The sequence below is a fragment of the Perna viridis genome, chromosome 8, assembly GCF_037379345.1.
Source record: "Perna viridis isolate PV_CMFRI_1.1 ecotype Kerala chromosome 8, ASM3737934v1, whole genome shotgun sequence".
Classification (NCBI taxonomy): domain Eukaryota; kingdom Metazoa; phylum Mollusca; class Bivalvia; order Mytilida; family Mytilidae; genus Perna; species Perna viridis.
The window spans coordinates 1,714,312-1,736,434 of NC_142452.1; the positions used below are offsets into that span (position 1 = coordinate 1,714,312).

The following is a 22,123-nucleotide window of genomic DNA, read 5'->3' on the forward strand; positions in this document are numbered from 1 at the left end:
GAAAAGTAACCACTGCCAAATGTCCTAAATTTTGACCTTTCATAGGACCAAATAACAACTTCCACATAAAATAACAGAATGAAAAAAAATCCCTTGTAAATTTGATCCTTGCCCTACATTTCTGCAGTTAATACTAAGCAATAAAGTTTATGACAGCAAAGAAAAAAAAATCAGGAAGAAACACACTAAAAAAGGAACTATATGACAGAAGAACATGGCGGACATGGATGGACGGGAGTATTTTACAGAGGTCAGTTTTTGATTTTGTTTGTCAAATGGGGCTTTGTTGAGGTCACCAATATAGCAATTCAACTGTATTTTCTGCCTGTAATATGAAGAATGCAATAAAAGCACATGCATGGGACGTAAAAACAAAAGACAGCGCATGAACAGTTCCCAGGGTGGATCGTTCATAAACATGTCGAGCACACCCCAACAGCAGATGGGTAATTTGACTTTCGCCATCCAAAATGCAAATGATATGCTTTACGGTCCACCACCATACCTCCAGAGCGCATCTCCAATAAACCCTAACGTCCAAGGAGTGCAACAAAATCAATTAGGGCCACAGTGTCAATCATCTACGCCAATACACAGTAATTTCCAATCAAACCCACCGCCACAACATATAAATTCCGTACAGGGTCAAGGACAATACACACAATTGTCAACAATGGGACAGTTTCCTATTAACAATAGCATCGGTGTTGTTTTGAACGACATTCAAAATAAACTTACAAAATTAAACATACTGGATAGTATCGTTGATAGATTACGAAACATAGAACAACGATTTAATGTGGTTGAATATGACATTGTACAACTCAAAAGGTCGGTAACGGATCATCAAAATGATTTTGAAAAGAACAATAGTGATATGCAAATTTTTCATACAAGATTACGCGACCTAGAAGTAGCAAAGGGGGAGCTTGAGGACATGACTTATAAAATGCACGAATCGTTCTTGGACCAACAAACCCGTGCGATGAAGTACAACTTAATTTTTGAAAACATCCCCGAAGTGAAGCTTGATCCTACCACAATTGAAAATACAGAAAAGGTATTAATCGATTTTATTAAAAATGAAATGAAAATTGACTCTAACATATCGTTTCATAATGTTCATCGTTTAAAGCCACGACGTGATCGAAAACCACCATCAATTGTAGCAAAATTTCTTTACAACAACGAAAAGGAAAAAGTTCTCACCGCTGCTAGAACCGAACTGTCGGGAAAACCGTATAAAGTATACCAGCAATACCCGCAGGAGATTAGCGATAGGAGAAGGCATTAGTGCCAGTCATGAAGGAACTACGCGAACAAAACCAAAGGGCATATATAGTACGTGATAAACTTTTCGTAAATGGTAGACCGTATATCACAGACGAACCAAGACAATTTAACCATATTAACAGGATGCAACAGGAAGGAATGAATTCCCAAAATGTGCGCGGTACAGTTCCGGATTCCAGACTAGTACATTTCAGTTAGGCCAGGCGGCATAGTGGTGCAAAAGAACAGTACAATAAAAATTGTAATAAACATTTTCTTAATTTATCATATCTTAACGTATGTGGTTTAATTTCAAAATTAAAAAACCCTGATTTTTTGCAATTTATTGAAAACTATGACATTTTATTTTTTCAAGAAACAAAAACTGATATATATGATCACTTGTGTTTACCAAAAGGTTATAGTTACAAAGCCAAACACAGGAAAACATGTCATAAGAAATCTGGTGGTATTATAATTATTTATAAAAAATATCTATCCAAATTTCTGGAATTTCCAGAAACAGAGTCCGATTATGTTCAGTAGGTGAAAATTGATAAATCCTTATTACAATCTGATCACAATTTTATTTTTGGATGTATTTATGTCCCACCCGAAAACACTAAATTCTCTTCACCCGAAGCATTCAATGAAATTGAATCGGAGATGATTGATATGGTGAAAGAGGGTGATTATATTGGATTTCTTGGTGATTATAATGCAAAAACTGGTACTCTACTAGATTATGTAGAAACAGACAAGTCATTATTAGATCTGTTTGATTTAGATGAGGATGTAGACTTGATAAAGTTCATGTATGACTATGAAAATTTAACAAAAGCAGGTATACCATTAGATAGAAAAAATTCTTGTACAGGTCGACCAAATGCATACGGCCACAGGCTACTTGATTTTTGTAGAAAAAATAATATTTATATTGTAAATGGTCGAGTAGGTAAAGATAATATGAAAGGTGAATGCACAAGTGGTGACATATCACTGATTGATTATTTTTTAGCATCTTCAAATTTATTTCCATATATCATTGATTTTGAAGTAAAAGATTTTTCGCCATTATTTTCCGACGTACATAAACGGTTACACATTTCTCTTGGTATGTTGAAACGCGACCGGACGATTATCGAATCCGAGACACCTGATGATAGTATCCCGACTACACGTCCACGCGCTTGGTCCGAAGATAAAACTGAAAACTACTTAGAATGTTTTCTGTCAGACTCGAGATTTGAAAATATAAATCGCTTTGTTGATTTACTTGGTGAAAAGCATAATAACGGAGAAGTTATTACAGATGACTGTGTTAAAAAAATTGTTGACGACATCGGCGAACTTTTTAATGACACAGCAAAATCTGTGTTCGGGATTAGAAAGAGTCCTACAAATCGAGATGGACCTAATAGTGATAATTCGCAACAAACCCCGTGGTTTAATACCGCTTGTAAAGATAAGCGCGAAATTTTTCATACAGCTAGAAAAAAATATAACGTTTGTAAAAGCGATTTAAATAAAGCGCGAATGAATCTTGCTAGTCGAGAATACAAAAAAGACCTTAATAAAGCATACGATCAATTTCAAAACCAGATGACGGGTGAAATAAGAAGCGTTTCTAAGAGTAATCCAAAGAAATTTTGGGATATTCTTCGCCGCTGTACCAACAGCAAGAAGTCAGATATTGATGTCCCGTTAAAAGATTTGTACGAATATTTTAAAGAAATAAATCGTGGTGACGACACTCAATTAGATTTTAATCCTGATGAGCAGAACGATATTAATTCTGAAATTTCAGACCGTATACTGAATGGTAAAATAACGGCAGCAGAAATAGAGCGTGTGGTGAGAAAATTACATAGTAATAAAGCATCTGGTTTAGATTTTATTACTAATGAATATTTAAAACACACACTCATTATTATGCTTCCTGTTTATACGAAACTATTCAATATAATTTTTGAAACGGGTATTGTCCCCGAATCATGGACAACAGGTAATATACATCCAATCTATAAAAATAAAGGAAATTCGATGGATCCGAAAAACTACCGTTCTATAAGCCTAGTAAGCTGCTTCAGTAAAGTCTTTACTACTATTATAAATAACAGGCTTACTTCGTTTTCTGACGAAATTAACCTTATTTCGGAGGTACAATGTGGATTTAGAAAATCACATTCAACGGTTGATAATATTTTCATCTTGAATTCTTTTATTGATTTATATTTGCATAAAAAGAATAAATTGTTTTGCACGTTCATAGATTTTAGTAAAGCCTTCGATAAGGTGAATCGAAGTGGTCTCTGGTCAAAAATGATAAAATCTAATATTCAGGGAAAATGTTTTAATATCATTAAGAATATGTATCAAAATATAAAGTCATGTGTAACTAAAGGGGGTATTAATTCAGATTTTTTTGCTTGTGAACTAGGTGTGAGGCAAGGGGAAAATCTTTCGACCTTCCTCTTTGCAATCTTCATGAATGATTTAGAATCATATTTTGAAAATCATTATGCTGATTCATTACACATAGTTGACGATTTATTTTTCGAACATTTGAATATTTTCATGAAGGTTTTTCTCCTTCTTTATGCGGACGATACTTTGCTCTTTTCGGAAACTGGATGGCATGCAAAATACATTAAATATTTTTGATGATTACTGTAAATTATGGAAACTTGAGGTAAATACTGAAAAAACTAAAGTTGTGGTTTTTTCAAAAAGAAAATTTAGACCAGATGTAAAACTGAAGTTGAATGGGAAAGAACTAGATTATACTGATACTTATTCCTATTTGGGCATACTATTTCAATATAATGGTAGTTTTAATGCTGCAAAAAAGAAACTGGTCGAACAGTCACAAAAAGCTTTATATGCTGTTTATTATAAAATACGAAATTTACGACTACCAATAGATTTACAGTTAAAGATTTTTGATTCTTTGGTATCGCCTATTCTTTTATATGGTAGTGAAGTTTTGGGTATTGGAAAAAACGGTAACATAGAAAAGGTGCATTTACAGTTTATGAAGAAAATACTTCGAGTCAGAATTACAACTCCTAATTTTCTAGTATATGGTGAATTAGGTCGATACCCATTATACATTAATATTAAGATTAGAATGTTGTGCTTTTGGAGTAGATTGTTAGTAACTAATAAGTTATCGTCAAAAATTTATAAATTGTTGTACTCTTTGTATATAGATGGTCAATATCAGTCAGCTTTTGTGAAAAATATTGCAAACATTTTTGATGATACTGGTTTAAGTTTTATATTTAATAGCCAGATGCCAGTTAATCCAATATGGATAAAAAATTATGTGAAACAGATATTTATTGATCAATTCATTCAAAAATGGCGTAGTGATATAGCTAATTCATCTCGTGGACACTTTTATTCTCTCTTTAAGCAAGACTTTTGTTTAGAGCCTTATTTACTACGTCTTCAATATAATTATAGATGTTATATTACTAAATTTAGATTGAGTAATTTCAAAATACCTATCGAAACTGGCAGATGGCTAAATATAGCAAAGGAAGACAGAAAATGTCCAAAATGTTTAAATAATGATATAGGAGATGAATTCCACTATCTTTTTATATGTACTAATCCAGAAATCAGTAACCTCAGAATTAAATATATTCCCGATTATTATATCAAATATAGCAGTGTCAAGAAAATGGCTGGTATTTTGGCATTATGTCATGTAGATTTACTGAAAAATGTATCTTTTTTTCTAAAGAGTTTGAGCAAATTATTTGTGTAATACCGTACCATCTCTGTTAACCATGTTTTTTCCCTTTATGTGTTTTTATTTTGTTCTTTATCAATGTATATATGTTTGTAGTTAAAATGCTGTATTGTATTCTCATGTTGCACTCTGTGCCTGAGTTATTAAATAAAGTCTTTGAAGAAGAAGACAACGAAAAGTCAAGGGGAATTAATTGTGATCTCGTACCTGCATGTTATTTCTTATTGCAATTAGTGTGAAATCAGTTTGGATCTATACTAACGCCCTGTTACAAAGTACACCGTTGCATGTACATTCAGATTTCAAACTATTTTCCGTACAACGCATGCATGCTGGTGTTCTGTTTTATGAAGTCTGATTATTCCCATAATAATCCCATCTTCTTAAAACTTACTTTAATTGCGGGGGAGGGGGGGTTCTGACAAGGCTTTTACTTTATATTTTTGTGTATAAAATGGTATACAACTATAACAGCAACTCCCGACAATAAAATAATCAAATAATCTAAAACTGTTAAAAAACAAAACACCTGCTTTGACCCCAACTTGTATACTAAAATGTTCTTTATCAAAATCGGATTTTATTTTCCATTCATTTGACCGATTTCGTTTTAATGAAATACTTGCAAGAATATAGAGCAATAACATGTACACTCGCTTAATTTATTCCAGTACACAATTTTCGTATTTTTCTAACCGTAATCATGCTGTGTAATGTCACTTTCGAAAACTATAAAAAATACTGTATCATTAATTTTTAAGTTTTTATGCATGTATAACACCAAATGAAAGATCCTGGATTTAGAAAGCGCATTTCCACACACATGAAGTGTGGTTTTAATTCTTGCATACTTATAGGTAGAACGGTACTATTTCAGATAGCGCTAAGCTTATCGTAAACGGCGACTAAATAGTGCTCAGAAACCTAGCCGGGGGCTAGGCGCTCTGCCCACAGAGCAACTGGGATGTGTGCCCCAGGTGGTGGAATGGGGTACCCCTGGCGTGTTGTCAGGCTATAATACGATAAACCTTACCGCAAACCATAGTGGTGCACCGTGTTGGGAAAGATGCCACGCTCCTCGCACGTCAAAAACCCCTGCTGTGGTATTCAATAGGAGTACGAACTGCGCTCCGCCGTGGGAGGCTAAATTGCCCGACCCTACCCATCCCTCCCTTTTTCTTGTTGCGGTCAAAATTTGGCAACCCCATTATCCTTGTGTCCCATCCCTTTTTTTCATTTCATCATCATCATTTCATGTTCATTTTATCATTCATTTCGTGTTCATCGACTGAATATAGCTGAAATATTGCTGCTCGGCCGTTGAACTCCAACAATCAATCAATCATTGATCATCCCATTAACTATTTCTCTTTATTTTAGGTTGGCCTTTCGTGTACCCTACTCAGGTAAATACTTCCGGACACTGTGATTGGACAAATTGTGCGGATACCCAAAATGTTTTATTAATTCCAGGCTCTAACATTATTATACTCTTAAAAAATTGCATTTTATTTTTTGAAAACCATTTTATATAAATGCTATGATTTTTTAAAATTTATGTGCCATTCAGAGAAAAAGGGGGAAACTTTGACCCCAACCATCACCTGCTTAAAATACCAAAGAATCGAGGTTTTGCTATGACTTTGATCGCAATTTTAGTTAGAGAAATGAAGACATTATTGGAAAAAAAGTCAGTTTATAGCTCCGTCATTGTTTTAAAGGTGTGAATTTTTCAAAAGTTTCACTATTGTCGCCTATGGGAAATAAATAGTACCGTTCTACCTATAAAGCCATACTCAATATGTAGGGTATATAACCTATAAACATGTGAGAATTTGTTTTTGTCTTATCACTCGTTCCGATGCGTTTCACATGTCAAAAGGTAGAATTAAGAAATAAATCACCAAAATTCCATTTTATCATTGTACACTTTACCCTAGTTATGTCACTTGAAATGGTCGTTAGTGAATCTTTGCTTTGTATTTTTTTAATGAAGTAAAAGGGCGAATGAAGTAGAACGTTGTTAGATATGGCAATGGTCGTTTGCATTATAAGGTCACAGTATTCACACATTGACAGGTACACATAAAAAATTGTTTATTATAGTTTTTCTAAAACATAATATCAAATATAAATTTGATGTTCACTTACTCTACTGAAAGGGATGAAAACAGGTGATACACATCGGAATGATACGTGTGTTTGTTTACATGATTAAATTGGATAGTAATTTACAACCACACAAGCCACGTCCGAAGATACGCCTAATAAGTCGCGTGCTGCTCATTTGGCAATCAAAAAATCAATCCCAGTTATGGTCTCAAAGCCTGTTCAGGACGTCATTTTAGAATTGTTCACAGTCGCGGAAGAGATCTAAGATCTTTAATAAATATTCATGTAAGAACCTATTAGTCTTGAACGACTTTTCGGATCTCTCACGTTCGCCCTTCAGCTGGATTAGGGGGTATATCTGGCTGTTAGTAGATACCTAATGGATGTTGGTGGCGGAACCCAGCCTTTGAAACAACTGGCTACGGAGGTACATCACATGTATCGTTCACATGCATAATTAATGAGCGCGCTGGGGCTTTTATGTAGTGCATTCTTGTATATGTACCGAAGAGTATGATTCCCGTAATACTGCCGTTGGTCTAATCCCAGACCCCACGTGTACTACACTTCATCGGTCTGAGAGATGATCGTGATTAGGATATACTTACGTTTACATTTAGCTTATCAACTGAGACATGTAGTTAGTTAAGAAAGATATGTATCTAAGGGCATGCATTATTTCTATGATTGTGGCTGAAGTTTGACAAATAGTTTCGACCTGGAGATCTTTATGTTGAATTTCGACTTGAAAATTTATAAACACGAAAGGCCACCTGGTAGTTTGTAGTTCAGTGTTGTGCAGTATGTTGAATGTGTTGTGTGAATTCATATAGGTATTTCGTGTAAACCATCATCAAACCTATTTATTCGCAAACTGGCGCACTGCTACGATGCATCACGAATTTCTGGTGTGTTCACTAAACGTCGTTCGTACATGTAATCAGAAACATAACTCAAAGATTGCAATATTAACCATTGACAACATAGGCTTGTGTTTAATTAAACGTTTGGATTTGATTCCTGAACTTCCCTTTTATCACTGCTTTTATCCAATATTTTTGCAATTGACGATTATTTGAGGCGTAAAATTCGAACGATCGATATAAATTGACTCAGTACAGGAGTACTTTGATTATAATATGTTGACAAAATCTTTAAATGATCGCCTTAAATTTAGAAATAAAACGTACGTGTAATATGATAAAGACTAATATATAGAAACACAGTTTAATAAAAATGTGCATCAACGTTACGTTGACAATTCATTACACAGATACATGTATATACACGAAGTCCCTTTTAATTTATTAAAGGTCAATAACTATACTCTGTAAGAGAAAATATATTTAACCTCTATACTCCCGTGTTACTAACTCCTTCATGACACCAATAAAAACAAAAGGCAAGTTCACTTAAAATCTTAGTTCACCTAAACTACTGTTTTAAAAATGAAAAGCTTATAAACCATAGAAGCAATCCGCTTACATTTCAGATGATGATCGGTCGTGCTATTAACAAGTTCCAACATCGATTCAACATTTTCTTACTAGACAAAAAGTGCAAATTCACAAACCTTTAGTGTAGGCAAAATGTCAAACATGTAACCATGGAGACGTATTACCGTCAACTAGACAGTTTATCATTATAATTAAGTTTTGTGTTATGCAAAGTTTTGCATCTAAAAATCATCACACGTGAAACATCCGCTACAGATTTTGAATACGCGTCCCGTAAAACTTGTATGTTTCATATCTACAAATATCTAGCCAGGCACATTGCTATCGGTGCATTCACCGTGCAAGCGAAAATGTCAACTTCCTTGATTTTGACTGTGCGACTAGTTCAGGGCAGGGTCTGTTCGATTGGTAAAGTCGTTCTCGTTCTTTCTGCCAACATAGCCAGGCACAGTATTCTTTTCGGTGCAAGCGAGATTGTCAACTTCCTTTATTTTGACTGTACGACTAGTCCAGAGCAGGGTCTGCTCGATTGGTGAAGTCGTTCTCGTTCTTTCTGCAATGGGAAGTTAAACCATATCAGTAAATGATCAGATGTTTATAGATCGTTTTTATATCCAACTTGCAAAGTGGGGAAATACAGTGATGGGGTTTCCGTCCTTCCGTCCGTCCGTACTTCCTTTCTTCTGCCAGGTTGGGGACTCATCTCTCATCTCTCATATACGTTTTTAAGGCCTGAATTATATTTTTGTTTCTCTACCGGAGTTGATAGTATTTTTTAACTTTAAACATATGATTATTCTGGATTGTAACCTACTCATTTCTTTTATACTTTTCATTATTTTAAAATGAATAAATAAAACACACACAACATAAAAATACATTTTTTTTAAATTAATCTATTATAGAACACAATGTATCACCATAGATCTGTAACAAAATTGAAGGTCAATGGTATAACAATGTATCACCATAGATCTGTAACAAAATTGAAGGTCAATGGTATAAACTTATCATTTTACACGTCACCATGTTAATCTCTTATTAATTAAAGTATTAGATATATTGTGGTTTCGCGGATCATAAGAACTCTGTCACGTACCGGGGCGGCTGTACGGTATATTAATATTCGCATATATTTTTCAAGTATAACGATGAACGTCACATACAGGTATCTAGTCAATTGATTGTTTTCATCTGTGTGTACCTCTGCGGTGTTTATATTCAGATTCTTTTTTAAAAATACCTTCCGGGGCGGAACGGGGGTATTTGAAAAAAGGGTCTCAGAGGTTTCCATGGAAAGGGATTAAAGCTATAATATGCACATTTTGTCCGCAAATGTAGTTAAATCTCCAATTATAACAAAATAATGATTGATTTAGTTCTATTTCATGTAAGTATTCACAATTTGAGAACTTATTTTTGTTGGAAAAATGAAACAAAGTAAATAGATGCCTTCACACCATTATTTTAAAGCAATTTTTAAGTAGATGAAACACTCGCAAGTAAACTAGCGTTAAATTACTACATGTACCTAATCAGGACTAAGGAAAATAGATCCACCAAAAAAAATGTATTTTTTTCTTTTTCATTTTATAAAGGAAGGTTCCTCGATATATGATTAATATCATCGTCAGACTAATTAACAGGGTCGTGATTTAATTAATGGAAAGTTGACACGTTTGCTTATTGTACCGCCTGTCCCCGATATACGCAAAGTATCCCCAGGGCGTGTTCACTGAAATGATTAATAAGGGGTGAATCGCGTTTTGAAATAAATAACATCTGAATAAGACATTTTCTATAACGTTACTATATATGGCAAAGATGATTGTCTAAGTTTGGCTTAGTTTCTCACACATTTTTTTCACATTCATATAAGACAAGCAGATTTGTTTTTAGACTTTATGGACATTTATTTTTCCTTAAATTTATATTTATGCTAGGAGGTCGATAAAACCAATTAATTGTACCGGTATATTCATTATATCGTATATTTTAGCTTCAAGTGTATTACGAGTTGGGATGTGATACAGGGTATATTTTAACTTCAAGTGTATTCCAAGCAGGGATGTGATACAGGGTATCCCAACAAAAAAAGAATTCATCTCCTAAATCCTCAGTTGAGACCATGAATCAGAAAATGACCACACTAGCAGACTACAAATGCACCTGTTATGAAATCCAACACAAAGCAATAGTCATAAAAATATATTTCATTTCATTAAATTAATACAAATAGCAGATCTTGTTATGAAATGATACATATATTTTTAAAAAATACACAAAATGTAAAATGAAACAATACACTTATATCTTATTGTATGAATCCTGAATATTTCATATTCTATTTTTTATTAACCAGATGCTTACAGGATCAGACAGATGTAATTAAGCGGACATGAAAATAGCACATGAATGTAAATATTATGTAAATATAAATTCAATACTACAATGATAAACTTCTAAGTAGTGAAAATAATTGAATAGTGTGGAAAAAAAGCAGCACTGACAAATAAGTAAATTTCTATCAACAATGATAATTTAAATCAAGGCAGAAGTTCTATACAATAAAGTATATATGTACAAAAATGTTGTTAAGGGCAAAAGTAGAAATCATTTATTTGTACAGCGAACACGTGCTAGCAATATTAAAGAGTAATCAAGGGAACCAATGTAATAGCGGTAATCAATAGAATGTAATCCAGGGACAAAGACCAGACATGGAAAACAGACATACACAACAAAGAACACAAAGTAACTAAAATCATACATAAAAAGTAACAAAAGTAAATGAACAACTCGGACTCCACTAAAAAGGAAAACTATGACCCGTTGAATAAATCAGTTTTTCATGGTGCAGATGAATACACCATAACGATCCACGAGTTCATGATGACGACCATAAAACTTTTGTAGTGATGACTTCAATTTGGTAGCAACATAACCTTGTTCCAGAAGCCTATTTGTTAGAGTTCTAGCGCGATACAAAATGTCTGCGTAGTTTCGGCAAGCTCTGGCATAACGTGTGAGTTGTAATATGAATATCCAGGTGCTGAAGGGATGTTGCCACAGATGAAAGGAAAGTTGACAAATCTGAATGAAAAGTCATCACGTTTGTCGTAAAGTTTGGTCAATAGTTTTACTTTACCATCGATTTCTAAGTATAGGTCAAGATATGAGGCTGACTTCACAGTGTCTGTAGTATCCTTTATCTCAAATTCTTTTGGGTAGATGCCATGTATCAAATCCCCGAAATTAGGATTGTTTAAAGATAATACGTCATCTATATAGCGGAAACTGAGATTTAGCCAAACGATATTCTTTCGGATCAGATCAGCTACAAAGTCAGCCTCATAAAAGTGAAGGAATAGGTCAGCGAGTAAAGGAGCACAGTTTGTTCCCATTGGAATGCCGACCGTTTGTTGAAAAACACGTCCTCCACACTGGACAAATATGTTGTCGATTAAAAATTCCAGCATTTTGTAAACATCTTCCTCTGTATATTTTGAAGATGATTTGGAATTATTTCTTACAAAGTATGAGGAATCTCTACCAAGAACTATATATTTGTATCTAGGTGTACCATCGTTTTTGGAAAAACAACGATGTATAATGTTTTAAGTCGAGATTTTAACTGAGTATGGGACATAGAAGTATACAGTGTTGAAAAATCATAGGTTTTAACGCTATTATATTCAGGTAAAATTCTTGAACTGATTGTCTCCAAAAGATCTTTCGAATTTTTCAGGATCCACATTGAATTAATACCACTACGGGAGTAACAAGTGTTGTGGTAGGACTGCAGACCCTCTTTGACAGTTGTGAGTATAGAAGTTAAAAGTTTTGAAAGATGCTTGGTGGTACATTTTGCATATCCAGCTATGAAACGTTGTTTGTATGGATTCTTGTGAAGTTTAAAACTCCAGTACATAGACGGTAAACCACAATCATCGTCCTTGGTAGAGAGACCAAAAGAGGATAGCACAGATTTATGGTTTTCCACAATCTCTTCTTTGGAGAGAGTGGTAGCAGTATAGGTCTTATCACTGCTATTATTTTCTACGTCTACCTCTGATAATAAACATTGGATATAAAACGTTTTACAGACAAAAACAATGTTGTTTTGGGCTTTGTCTGCTGGTACGACAACTTATTTGTCGTGTATAGTAGACAATGTTTTTGCTACATCGGGGTCTTTGAAAACTGATGTAGCCTTGGCACTCATTGACCTACTTAAAACTTTAATTCTTTTCATAATTAAAGACCTCACGGCCTTTAACCATTCTGACAGAGAATCAATGTCTTCTTGTTCTCGTTTTATCCATTTTCTTGCATAGTCCTCCATGGCATCCATAAGAACTTAGAAGTTATAATACCAATTTATGGAGCGTGGTTCACGGTACTTGGGACCTTTAGAAAGGATATTACGCAGAGATTCGTTTTCGATGATGGTTAAATCTCCCGTAACGACGTCACCAGAATGACCATATTTAAATGGAGAGTTTTTGCAAGAACAGTCAGGTGGTTTAGCCTTGAAGTCCTCAATCTCGAGGTTCTGCAGTAGCCTTTTATAACTGAAAATTTTGGATGCAATGGGTGAAGTATAGGAATATGCAATAATTGGTATGGATTTGTCCTTGAAAAATATGGGGGAATTTTGTTGGTAACGTTTTTGTGATGGACGATATTAGCCAAATTAATTGCATCTATACTTTTGTTGACATTGCATCTGTAAGGTATTGCAGTACTTAGTCTGCGTATTCAGTACTCCTCTCTTTCTCTATGCATAATTCTCGTAAGTATTAATCCTTGCTTTATAATATGTGTACAGTAAACATTTTGATTTTTTTTGTTAAGACCAAGTTTACAAAGCCAATTAAGATTTAACAATTAATCTTTTTTTAGGACTATCTAGCTCATGTTCCTACTAACATTTGCAAAAATTAGAAAAGAACAGATTTGTTTGTGCGCAGCAAAATCAATAATTAAAACACACACATCCCTAAAAACTTGCAGATTGTGTTGTGCAGTTCTATAAATTACCATGTCATTCAGAAGGTTTCTCTGGTCCGAATATTACCACGTCAGTCGGAAACTTTCTCACATACGAATGTTATCATGTCAGTTAGAAAGTTTCTCTGATCCGATTGTAATCATCGGTCAGAAAGTTTCTCAGATCCGTATGCTAACATGACAGTCAGAAGGTTTCTCAGATCCAAATGTTACCAAGTTAGTCTGAAAATGTCTCTGATCAAGATGCTACTATGTCAGTCAGAAAGTTTCTCTGATTCGAATATTACCATGTGAGTCAGAACGTTTCTCTGATACGAATACTACCATGTCAGTCTGAAAGTTCCTCAGATATGAATGTTACCACTTCAGTCAGAAGGTTTCTTTGATCCGATTTTAATCATCGGCCAGACAGTTTTTCAGGTCCGCATGTTAACAGTCACTCAGAAGGTCTCTCAGATACGAACGTTACCAAGTCAGTCTGAAAGTTCCTCTGATCTAGATGCTACCATGTCAGCCTGAAAGTTTCTCTGATTCGAATGTCACCATGTCAGTCAGAAAGTTTCTCTGATTCTCTGGTTCGAATGTTACCATGTCAGTCAGAAAGTTTCTCTGTTTCTCTGATTCGAATGTCACCATGTCAGTCAGAAAGTTTCTCATGTCTATATGTAAACATTTCAATCAGAAGGTTTCTACGATCCGAACGTCATCATATCAGTCAGAAAGTTTCTTAGGTCCATTTGTAACTATGGCAGTCAGAAAGTTTCTCTGGTCCGATTACTACCACGTCAGTCATAAAGTTTCTCAGGTCAATATGTAAACATGTCAGTCAGAAGGTTTCTAAGATCCGAGTTTAAATATCTTTTATTTGCCGAATAACGTACAAAATGAATTACACAAGTACATCTTACTTATGAAGTATTTTCCCGTTGAAAATATACAATAATCTTATGAGCATGCACATACAGAATAATGATTGTTTTTATTAGTCATATAAAACAGAAAAAGAAAAAAAGAGAAAAATGCCTTTTCCCATCCAGTTTTGCGGTAGATTAGATATATCTTGGTAAAAATAAGTAATCTAGTTATAGTTCTAGTTGCTTCAAGTTGTACATTTTCTAACATAACACCACAGTTATATCCCATATATTCTAACATTAGACGTACTAGATAAATCATTCCTACAAATATTTAAGTTTTTGCATCACGCTGATATGTTCTATAACACTATTAATTACATTGTCAATGTAAGTATTCCATTTGCCATTTTGCCAACTCACTGCAACCCTCACCCCACCCCCGCTTGGTGGATCCGCCACTACACAGAGCCATGTGGAACTACAGCTGATATACCGTAAACGGGGGACAAGGTATTTTTGTTATTACAACACTTTGTTCCTTTTTTTCAATGTAATTTTTAAACCATTTTAAAAGCTCACCAGTTATGCCGTGTGATTTCAATTTATGCAGTATACCTTTATGCCAAACTCTATCAAACGCTTTCGAGGTCACAAAAAAGCGTAGCAACTTACTTGATTTTTTTTCTAATCCATAAAAAACAGAGTTATAAACCTCTAATGAATTGGTGCAGTGCTGAATATCCAAGGAGGAACCCGCTTCAGTATTTTTAAAGCACGTTTGCGTTCTTCCAGCTGGAAGGAAACTTGTAATATTGAAGTGATTTATTAGATATTATTTGTAAAGGGATTGATGTTTAGCATCTTATGGCTTAATATATCAGGACCGGATGCCTTTTTCGGGTTAAAATTTTGATATCATCTATTATTTCGGAACGTTCTATATTTATAATAAATATTTCATTACTTGATTCCCTCCATGTTTTGTAAAGGATTGTTTGCTTCTTCAATGTTTTATTTAGGACAAAAATAGCTTTGGTCGTGTATCTAACATGAAATTTAACTTGTGACATACGCTGCAACAACAAATTTCTTAAAATGAGTAAAACAAGAACATAATTGAATTATCAAGTCCAAACTAACTCAATACATGAAAATGTGACTGAAATGAGTGGTTTTTATTTCACTTTATTAGGTCATATTCTTATTAAATTATGCCATATTGTTGGGTAACTTTTTCATAGAGCTAATTTCATCCAAACATGATCTTAATATTATAACTTGTCAATGACTTTTTTTTACTTCCACCATTTTATCGACGTCGTATTCCTCTTGTAAGCAGTAATGTGGTAGACAGAGACTTTTTCCAAAAACTGACAAAAGGAGAAAACTTTAGCTAAAAAGAGTTCATCATCAGTGTGTTGTTTCAGCGTGTCTAACAAACTTAATATCCTTAAATCAGTACAATGTGACACGAGGGCTAGTACAGTTGTTGTTGTAATATTTTTAAAATATTTCAAAAAATTGTTAAAATAAAGAAATAATGCATTATGTAAATAAAACCGAACTTTACGATATTAAATCGATTTTAACTAGAAGTACTTGTACAAAATTTATTTTATAATCAAATCATTCTTTAGCTTTAACTTATTGGTAGTCTACTTTTGTAAAGTACCCGGGGAAAACTGATCAATGATAATTTAAACTATCCAATTTGCAAATTTTTTTTGCATCTAACCGATGCACTCTTGTATAAAAACTGCGTTCACCCGCTGCAAACGGTGACGTCGATCGATTAAAGTCATTTGGAATTATCATGGAGAAGGGACAAGGTAAACAATTTTGTTTATCTATAACTGAATTGATGAGTTATGAAAATTATTTAAATAATAAAAATAAGTGTCTGTCTCCTTTTGTATACATGACAAGGTAAAATTGTGTTCAAGGAGTTACTAACAAACAAGTAATATTTTTTTAAAATAAGATTGCCCCCTTTTATTCAGTTTTTTTATGATTATTAACATGTCACTAAATTGAAGTTTCTTGTGTACTCAACGTCGGATCTGTATTTGCGTATCTAAATATCCCTTTAAGTGTAAATTAGAGAATGATTCATTCGTATTTCTTTTGTCAAATGATTCGTTGCGTATGATAGCATCTTTGTCAATTCAAGTCGTATGTTTTGAATTTCTAAAAAGTCCAACATTCAGATTTCTAGATATTTTGCATACTAACAACTAGTAAAATATTTGTTACTAGTTCTGTATTATAGCTCACTTTGAAAGCTGGAGGTACATGTATTTAGTGATAATTGTGTTATTTGTCCGATCGTCCGTTCTACCGTTTGTCCATTAGCGTTCATTACAATTTTCACTGCATCTACTTCTCATATCCACGTGCAACCCCAGCTAAATAATGGCAATGTTGACGAGATTGTTGTACTCCAGACTCGGTAGCCCATAGCGACTCTAAAAAAGTCTTATGACAAAAGGATTGAATTTTGTGTCTATTCTACACCTGTACCCATTGCTCAATGCTATGTTTCGAAAGAGGACTTTCAGATTCAAAATTTTACAAACAAAAATATATAAATAAAAAGCTAACAACACAACAAATAACAAGAAAACAGTTAAGGAATACATGTTGACATCAATAGGTAATAATAATCGGGATCTCTCAGAAGAGGCTTGCAATTTGGTTGTTTTTCAACCCAGAACATCACGTTTCTATATAATTCCCAAATTACATAAAATTAGGAAACCTGGGAGACCGATTGTCACAGCAAGTAGCTGAATACATTTCTAGTCATATTTCCAGGACAGTTTTACCATCGTGGAGAACCTCAAAATTATTGATTTCTTAGCCAGAGAATTCAGACTTCCAAGCTTTCACTATAGATTTGACAGCTCTCTAGACAAGCATCCCAAACAATGATGCAACTATAACTCTGGGACGTTTCCTTTACAGAACTATGTCAAAACTGACATTGTCTTCAGGTTTGCCAAACTTGCCCTCAATCTCTCAGTTTGGTGGCAAACACTATAGCAAGTCAGGCTGGTTGGCAATGGGAACCAAAATGGGACCCAAGTTTGCTTGTATTTTGTTGGTTACCAGGAAGAAAAAATGTTCTCTGAGTACTTATTCCCCGTACCAGATCTTTACAAAATATACATAGATGATGTCATTGGGGTGGCTCCCGATGAAGAACACGATGTAATATCTTTCATCAAGCCATTAAATATATTTTCAACATTACCCGCGAGAGCCTTTCGTTCCTCGCACCAATTGTAAAATCCAAGGAAGTAAATTTCTATACCAGTTACAAATCCATGGATGTCCATTTTTACTAAATTATCAGACAATGCAAAAATGCCATTCCCAAGTTACAATTTCTGAGAATTCGAAGTTTTTGCAACGACAACCTTGATTTTAGGTTTCAATGTGACACAATGAAATTCTTCTCCGTAAAGGGAGGCTATCCTACCAAAGTTCTGGATCGGTTACCCATGTTAGCAGATCTATGAAAAAGATGATGAATAAGACAAGTGACCTTGTCCCTTTTGGTTTTGACATAACATCCTCATAATGTTGTACTCCAGAAAATATATACTAAAGTAGTCGCAACTTTAAATTCATAGTACTCAAATATGAATTCACGTTGTCAGTATTCAACGATTCGCTTCCTATTACTGACCATAGAATAGAGAAGAGTCTTAATCCGTACTTAGTTACGAGTTCTTTCATGAGGTCATTAAACGCCCTCCTGCCAGGCATAAGATAATGTAAGCGATCACGCTGTTCGACATTTCATTTTACTTGGAAAACTGACGGGGACGTCGGGCCAGCCAACGTCGACGTTTACACCTGTTCATCAGAAAACGTCGATTACGCTGTGTTTGCAAACGCTGCAAAATTGCTTACGCGGGCGAGACTTATTGGAGGTTAGTTGATGTTTATTAGAGCACAAACAAAGCGTCACCGATGGAAAGGGTTGTCCAGTCAGTGAACATTTTCGGGATGACAGCCATGTGTTTATGACGAGATTAACTGTCTGTTTTGACATTTGTTCAGGTGAAAAGTGAATCATCAGTTTTTTTGGGACTGCTACCCCTTTGTAATTACTTGCATAATTGTCATAGCACGTTCTTATTTGTATTTCATAATTTATACTTGAAATTTCATAGTTTTCATCTTAAACTTGACACGTTTTCCCTACAATATTACAAAAAATAATTTGAAGGTACGGGGTACCTTAATATGCTTTGGTCTTTGTACGCGTATATATCTATCATCTCTGAACCATCTAACTATTGAGTTTTATTTATTTTTAAAAAAAATAAATTAACTCCATTAAACCAGCGATAAATATAATTTCGTATGTAGCGGAAACCAGATTTAATGATGACATTGAAAGGAAAATAATTTGGAACAAGTGCTTTGTCGTTTATATTTATTTGATTTTATTGACATATGTTGACAACTTATCATGCATTAACATATGCAGTCACGATTACCGAAATCACTTTTTAAATAACACTATGACAATTATGTTGAAAATGATAGCACTTTCCGTATATCCGTTACATCCTTCATTTCGTTCATTATAAAGCTAGAACATCGTTGCTTCTGGGGGATAATTCGACTGTCTTTGTGGATATAAACCACTAAAATCCCAATATATCTTTCGTAACACAGTGTTAGCCAATCATTTGAACAATATGAATGACGCTGACAATCAGCTGACTGTTAGTATGCTTGGTTTAATTTTCGTTTTCGTGCTACCATATATAATCAATACTGATAGACCAGATTTGCGCTCATAATGACCCGATTCGCACTCATAATGACATATGTGATATACATGACCGACTGCATGTTTATTAACGCCCGAGGCTATCGTTTGGGTCTCTCACGGTGTAAAGCATCAAAGCGTTTACACAGTCCCTAGGCATAGCCAAACCCGCGATTTTGGGTCAATGTGTATTCGGGGAAATTAGATGTCATGTGACCACGTTCATTCATTAAATTCATTAATATTAATGCATTATCACATTTTAATGTCGATCGGTGACCTAGTGATTCGATTTGTAATATGCAGCTTTATACAGCGTTGTATAGCCTACAGCCCCATTTGCTGAATTTTTGACCCAGCAAAATACTTTTTGGGATAAAATCAACACATTCCAGTGCATGTAAGACAGATATTGGTGCATGCCAGTCAATTGATGAGAAATATCCAAGGCGAAAAAAAATAATGTTATGTTTCCGAGCACTATCCTTGGTCCACAGTTTAATCCCTTTTGGGATTCAGCGCATGCGTATTTTGTTTTGACGGGGTTGGTAAAAACAAAAAAAAAGTTTCTCAAGTGCCGAATTCCAAAAAGGGATTATCCACGACCAAGAGCACACTGGTGGCATATGTGTTTTCAATTTTCTTCTTCTTTTCACGTTAATTTTTTTTCTTCAAAATTTCAAACAAAAACCTATGAGTGGGGGGTCTAAAGTAGGGTCAGTAGGGTGACCGGAAACATTTTATGCCGAAACGGACGGTCTATTTATTACTCCAGTTGTGCTAGAGATTGTCTGGCAAGCGTTTTTCTGACTTGGCTTGCGTTATAAAAGAACGAAATTCCAACATCTTACATCAATTGTCTATATACATATACAAATATAGATTCTAAAAAAAGTTAATGTTGTGAAGTGCTGAATGTACAATACACGTTATGATGGTTTTGAAACCAAATGATACTGGCAGTGCCTCTTGGTATATTTTATACAACCGCAAAACAAGTAAACAGTATTTGTCCAAGAAATCATGTTTTCAGGCTACAAATGTATGTGACTATTTAGAATTAGATAAAATTGTTTGATACACGATTTAGTTGAAATATTGATTTTGAAGTGTTATGTGTTGGTCAGTACCGATGGATTTAGCCTTGAAGTCCATTATATACCGGTATTGCATTTTTGTTTCATAAGAATTTGGAATGTTTTTCGTTTGAGTACATGACTGTAAGTGGGAAAATTTTCAATTATGCAGTTTTATTCTTTGCTAGAGAACTGTTTGATTAGGACTAATGTAAAAACAAAGACATTATGGATATAAATTCTTAGCAAATCATACACTACTAATTTGGTCCTAAGGTTGAAAAATGGTGCTGACAACGACGTCATCGTCCGCGGTGCCCATGTCGTCGTCCATATTCACTTGATTTTCGTGCGATGACTTTATGCTTTATGGTTATGGTTGTTCAATTGCTCAATTGTTATGAAAGTTTGATATGATTTTACTAACCACTAATTCATTATTGTTCTTATTAATTGTTTTAGTTTATGGCTCCTATCATTTTAATATTATTGTCATGACATAGTTCAACACATCCATGCAAGTATACCTTCAAGGAAGAAAATATATATTAAGTCTTATGGTTGTGGCAAGTCATTGTGGAATTTTGTTCCCTATTTATAGATACCAGTAGATATTAGGTAACACATGTTAATGTATATTTATAAATATGTGCATAATTCAAATATTGATTTAAGTAAATGGGGGAGTTTTCTGGACGATGCAAACACGTTCATCCTACTGGTGCACATGGGTCATGCTCTCAGCCTTAGATGTATGTTCAAATTTGCTCTTTTGGCAATACCAGTCTGCGTCCATACTTGCTCCTCGGGCAATACCAGTCTCTGTCCACACTTGTTTGTTAAAAGATAATCTAACAAAAAATTGCGAACAGCTATCTCTTCAAAATCTCCCCTTTTAGTTAGGGTTGATTTTTTAGTAAGAAGTTAATGGTTCAATACGTATACTTCAGATATCAGAGATGTAAGATGTAATAACATACATATACAGCCAACTGTGAAGCGCATGAAACAGAAAATTCACAAACAATTTCATATAGAATTCATGCACAAAATGTACAGCGAGCACAACTCAAGCTTCGGCTGAGAGCTCTACAGCAACATGCACGTGCAAGATAGCAGGGTGGTAAAAATAAAAACTCACCGTTTAGAAGTGACATGTCGAGGAGAGCATGTAAAATAGCAATAAGTGTCAACAATAATTATATCCGTTCTTTTTTTTCAAAGTTGTAACATCACATCTATTTGTTCTGTTATATTATTTCATCATCTGACGTGTCATAGATAATAGAAAATAGAAATAGACAAACAATTATTGACTCCTATTGGTTATGACCCATGTATAACATGTTATAAATTAAACAAATACGCGGATGACACTCTGAAACAATATAAAATAAACACAATATTATAATTATTTTTTTTCGATAGGAAAAACATTCACATACAATACAAGGTTTACAGGAAAAAATACGACTAAAGAATGATAAAAATTGTTATTCCAGACTTGTCGTAAACCACAATACTTATCGTAATAGTAATTTGCACAAAAACTTTTCAAAAACATGGTCAACATGAATGAATCTGATATTAAATGACTGTATGTAAGGGGAAATTACGGTTTTTTTTCTCAAATTTCTCAAGAACTGCATAAAAGTATTATTTTTAGGAAAATATCAATTAAAAGGAGCAAAAATTCATTAGATGAGCGATTCGTACATTCCGATATACATGATAAGTGTGCACCTACATTGAAAACTGCTTTATCAAGTCATGCAGATGTAAGTGCG

At 34.2% G+C, this 22,123-nt stretch overlaps 1 long non-coding RNA gene across 1 annotated transcript; it reads right to left on the reverse strand.

Annotated features, from left to right (window-relative positions):
* Positions 1-8,363: 8,363 nt before the first annotated feature.
* LOC148608889 (uncharacterized) lies at positions 8,364-21,615 on the reverse strand. The gene is made up of 2 exons (XR_015914821.1): positions 21,478-21,615; positions 8,364-9,154 (listed from the first exon to the last, which is right to left on the reverse strand). It is a non-coding gene; the product is annotated as an uncharacterized LOC148608889 (long non-coding RNA).
* Between the last annotated feature and the right edge of the window lie 508 nt (positions 21,616-22,123).